General features: G+C 55.9%; 1 pseudogene; it reads right to left on the bottom strand.

Annotated features, from left to right (window-relative positions):
* LOC132204918 (large subunit ribosomal RNA) overlaps positions 1 to 5,000 on the bottom strand; it is a 10,627-nt pseudogene that overhangs the window by 3,519 nt on the left and 2,108 nt on the right.

Below are 5,000 nucleotides of genomic sequence, written 5' to 3'. Positions count from 1 at the left end.
GGACACAGGCACCCTGCGTGACTAGCGCTGACCAACGATCCAAGTCTCGCTGTAATAGAGCGTTCTGCTTCTCGTGAACGAGTTTAGCGGAAGCTTGCGGCGGGAGACCAAGAGCTCTCTCGTAAGAAGAAAGCAACAAAGTTCCCGTACTAGAGCCATACGTGCTCTGGATGAGGGGGTCATCGACGCCTCGCATCTTCTCGCCAAGTTTGATACCGACACAAGGAATGAGACGACTCAATCGTGGAAACCCTAGACCTCCGTTCTTGGGTGGAACGTACAGAATTTCGCTGGCCGCAGCCGCGGGGAGGTGTAAAACTCCCCGTACCACCCGACGAATCCTGTCGTCCATCCTCACCAACGTGGAGATGGGCGGAAGCGCCATCACCAGCTGGTGCTGGAAGTGAGGAATAAGGTGTCTTGACAGCAAGATCAGCTTCTGCGCCGGCTTCAAATGAAGCCGTTCAACTCTCTCAAGACACAACTCAATGTTCCTGAAAGTAGTTTGCACATCCACTTTTCCTGTCCAGAGAATCCACGCACCCAGATAACGGGAAGGCGTGGTAACCTGCCCGGTCGGGATGCGATCAACTCCGACTGTCAGACTGGGATCGCATAATCTCGCTCGGCTCCTCTTCTTTGTTGGGCGAATCCACCAGGCCAAACTTTTGTCCGGCGCCAGCGACATCCCCAAGTCAGATAGGTACCGGTGCGAGACCTCCAACATAGCTTGCGCTTGTGCAGGAGTAGCAGACAGGAGAATGAGATCATCCGCAAAAGCTAAGACGCTCACAGACCCCCATTCACCAGCGAACCCTTCCATCGATTCTAGCTTAAGAAGTAGGGGTTCCATAAGCAAGTTGAACAGCAAGGGAGAGAGCGGGTCGCCCTGCTTCACTCCCCTCCGCAAGCGTACTCGTAGGTTTCCTTGCGGATGAAGAAAAGTGGTGGAAGCTCCAATATAGGAGCTCATGACCAGCTGCTCAACGAAACTCGGGATCCCTTTCCTTCTCAGGGCAGTGCCGAGGGCCCAATGCGGCGCCGTATCGAACGCCTTTTTAACATCGAGCTGAACCACGACTCCCCCTGGTGTATGGTCATGCATTCGTTTCACCATGTCCGTAAACAGTCGCACATTGTTGAAACATCCCGCCTCCGGGACGAATCCCTTCTGACGGGGAGTCAACTTAACGACCTTGGTTAGGCGATCTACGAATACTCCCCAAAACAGCCTCGCTAGAATCGAGCTGATTGTGATCGGCCGATTGTTTTCCACAACAGCTGGGTCTCGTCCCTCTTTAGGAATGAGAGTCGTACGATTCTCACTCCAGCCACCCGGTAAAAGGCAGTTTCGGAGACAAGCGTTGAAGAAAAGTGTCACCAGGTTAGCCCAGCACGGCTCTCTCAATAGAGCTGGCCCTACGCCATCCAACCCACGTGCCGTACATAACTTAAACCCTTTTGCGCGTTTGAGCACTTCGCCGACCTGGAAGGGCCGCAAAAAGTCACAAGGATCAAGATCTTCCTCACTCGGCCCTAATTCCAGTGGATTGGGAGTCAACGGAGTTGACGCAACCCCCCAGAGAGACGAGTAAAGCTTATCAATGTCCGAGCGAGCGAGGCTCTCACCGTTAGGCTTACTGGGGTCAACACCCAGACGCACGCAGCGGGCAAAAAGCCCCGGATTGTCTTTAAACAACCTCTGCTGCCGGGCATAGTTATACCTCTTTCTTCCGACATTGGTTTTAGCCCTTGAACCCGAAGGGCGCGGCCGTCCTGCTTTAGCCGCTTTCTTTGGCAAACGTGGCTTGGGTGCCGGGCGTTTCTCAGTAACACCCTCTTCCAAGTTTAGACAAGACACCAACTCATCGTGTACTTCATCGAGCGATCGCTCATCCTTGGTGATCTTAATTTTCTCGAGGATCTCGGATTGTTTAGCAGTAAAACTCTCCGGCCTCGGCCAGTTATCAATCTCTGAATCAAATAAATCGATCCAGTCCCTCGGAGGGGACACCATCGGCTTCCCTTCCGATCTCGAATCCAGCTGGCTTCCCTCTGGGGAGTTGTCACCAGCCGGACGCACATCTTCCGGTTCGTGAGGCACGACCACCACCGTTGGGTGCGCGACGTCGTCCCCTGGCCTACCCGATGATGAGATGTCGGAGGTCCGTGCTTCACGCAGCGGATTTTCCCTGGCTTTCAGCCACCTGTCCCGGTCCATGCGATACTTGCCCTCAGCTCTCTTACTCTTGACCTGCTGGCTCGTCTTAGAACCGAGCCCTGCCGCTAACATTTTGTTGATGTTCGGCATGCCTATGAGTCGCAACTCCAAAGAAAGAAGACGCTCCATCTCCTTCGGCGTCCAAAGGGGTTCTAATCCCTTTGTGCCTCCGGCACAGAGTTCGGCGTTCCTTTCCTCAGGGTGCGCTCGTGCAACGTGGTTTGAGCGTGCACTTTTTGTCAAGAAGGCTCGAGGACAATAGCCGCATTTTAACGGGTCAGGGCTAGCGGGTGCATAGCAGCGGCGCTTGTGTAATTTGACCGCGGCGAGGCTGAGAAAATTCCCATCACACCACGGGCACGCGTACCCCAAGCGCCACCCTTCGTGCATCCGACCCAGGTGATCCGACGTATCCTCAATACTGATAAGAGTCTTAACCTGTCCCCCCACACATAAAGGGCATAACCCTGAAGTGAAGGGGTGAGGCAAGTTGACGCGTCTTGCCATCAGAGTCATTCCAAACGGAAGCAACCCTGACTCCGACCCAGAAGATTGAGAGCCACAAGACTTCGACTTTGCAGTCTGATCCGCGTCTCCTTCTCCCCGAGCGGGTAATGATGAGAGAGGAGCCATGGGGGGAACTGACCCCCCCACCGGCTCTTCATCATCAAAACGTTCAACGGCAAGAGTAGCTGCGAGACGAGGTACCGTCGAAAGAGCAGGTGAGCGGGCCGAAGCCCTAGTCAACCTTCTCCTCCGCTCTACCAGCGGTACGGAGCGAGGCTCCATACCACGAGCAGGTTCTTCCCCTGAAGGCGACATGGAGGGAATGGGACCCAACACCGGCGCCTCCAGGTTCAGTCGTTCAACCAGTACCACCGCTCGGCACTTCAGCTTGTCAGGGGTCGCTCGGGCAGCTAGTACCCTCGGCAACTGACCTGACGCGTCTGTCGGTGAAACCGACCCTACCAATACTCCGGGGGGAGTCCTCGGTCCGTTGGTAGTTGCATTCTTTCGAGCAAGCACGGGCCGCAACACCAAGGGGTGAGACAATTGAGGTGTCATAAGAGGAGGAAAACCTCCCGCCGACTCCCCGGCTGCCTCTCGTTCAAAAGGTGCCGCAACCGTATGCGAGTTCAGGGGCTGAGCAGAAGAGGGCACAGGTGCCCCTTTCCTCCAGACCCTTCGTTCCCCAGGTAACCTCCGCAGGTTGAGCATTGGATCCGGCGTAACCGGCTCCCCCCACTTACCAGAGGAAACCTCCGATTCGTGGGCGGGTGTAGCCTTTGAAGGTCTCATGGGGGGAATGGTACCCCCCACCGAAGCCTTCGTGGGCGTGCGTTCAAATTCGAGCTCCCGAAGGGGCTCAGGAGGCTGGACTCGCTCGGGCCCAGCCCCCAGGGGGGCGCGTTGGTTTCGCTGCGCGTTCAGCGTCCGAGGCATAATATTGAACATCTTCATATTTATGCATCCCCTAGGCACAAGGGCCGAACCTGTATTTTCGACCAGGGCAGTCGACAGGGGTTAACGTCGCCATTTTGGGTGGGGCACCATCCTAGAACAGGGCAGGTGGGCGACAGGTACCAAGCTTCCCCGACGCACTTTACTAACCCTAAGAGGGCAGCAAAGGAGAGGTGATTCAACCCTGCCTTAGAGGCGTTCAGGCTGGATTAAATCGATTGATGGATCCGACCGGCCACAGGTTATCCATCGGTACGCACGTCTATTGTGACCTGACGCTCCTAGGGGGCCGAGGCCGTTACCTAGGACCATGACCACGGGACCCGGCTTAGAGATACCCATGGCTCGTTCAAGAAGCCGTATTAAGCCTGACTTCAGGTGAGATGAGATAGTCTGTTCCCCGAGAGGCTACGTTACCCCGCAATCCTCTCAGGTTTAACGGTAAGGACCTCGCGAAGGTCACCTCATCCTACCATTTCCTTTTGGCGCCTACTGCACCCCAAAGTTCGGGTAAAACTTATAGGGCCCAGTTCTTTTCGCAAAAGGCATAAAAGAAAAGAAGCACACCCACAAGGGGAATGCGAGACTGGCAACTCATTATTGCCCCAGGACAATGATTGTGCGTCACAAAATTGATGACGAAGCATTTGGCAGCTACCTAGAAGTCCGAACTTTAACGCCCCGCGGACAGGGTACTCGAGGCTCTCGCCGCGACATCCCACATCCACTAGCGGGTTTTCCCTAGGGCGTAAGAGAGTCATAGTTACTCCCGCCGTTTACCTGCGCTTGCTTGAATTTCTTCACGTTGACATTCAAGGCACTGGGCAGAAATCACATTGCGTCAACACCCGCAGGGGCCATCGCAATGCTTTGTTTTAATTAGACAGTCGGATTCCCCCGGTCCGTGCCAGTTCTGAGCTGGTCGTTGAATGGCGGCCGAAGAGACCGGCAGGCAAGTTACGCACCCCGCGAAGGGCACGGCCCCCTACCGGCTCGCAGCAAGGAAGTTCCGTGGGCGGCCAAGGCACGGGACCGAACTCGGCAGGCCTACCCCCGAAGGAGCAGACCCACCTCGCCCAGGCCCGGCACGTTAGCTGTCTACCCACTTCCCGACCAAGCCCGACACGCCCCGACCCTCAGAGCCAACCCTTGTCCCGAAGTTACGGATCCGATTTGCCGACTTCCCTTACCTACATTATTCTATCGACTAGAGGCTCTTGACCTTGGAGACCTGCTGCGGATATGGGTACGAACCGGTGCGGCGACTCCACGTGACCCTCACCCAGATTTTCAAGGGCCGACGGGACTCCCCGGACAC

This window comes from Neocloeon triangulifer, unplaced genomic scaffold (assembly GCF_031216515.1).
Source record: "Neocloeon triangulifer isolate White Clay Creek 2 clone unplaced genomic scaffold, ASM3121651v1 ptg000022l, whole genome shotgun sequence".
In the NCBI taxonomy this organism is placed as follows: domain Eukaryota; kingdom Metazoa; phylum Arthropoda; class Insecta; order Ephemeroptera; family Baetidae; genus Neocloeon; species Neocloeon triangulifer.
This window is presented reverse-complemented; position numbering and strand designations above follow the sequence as displayed.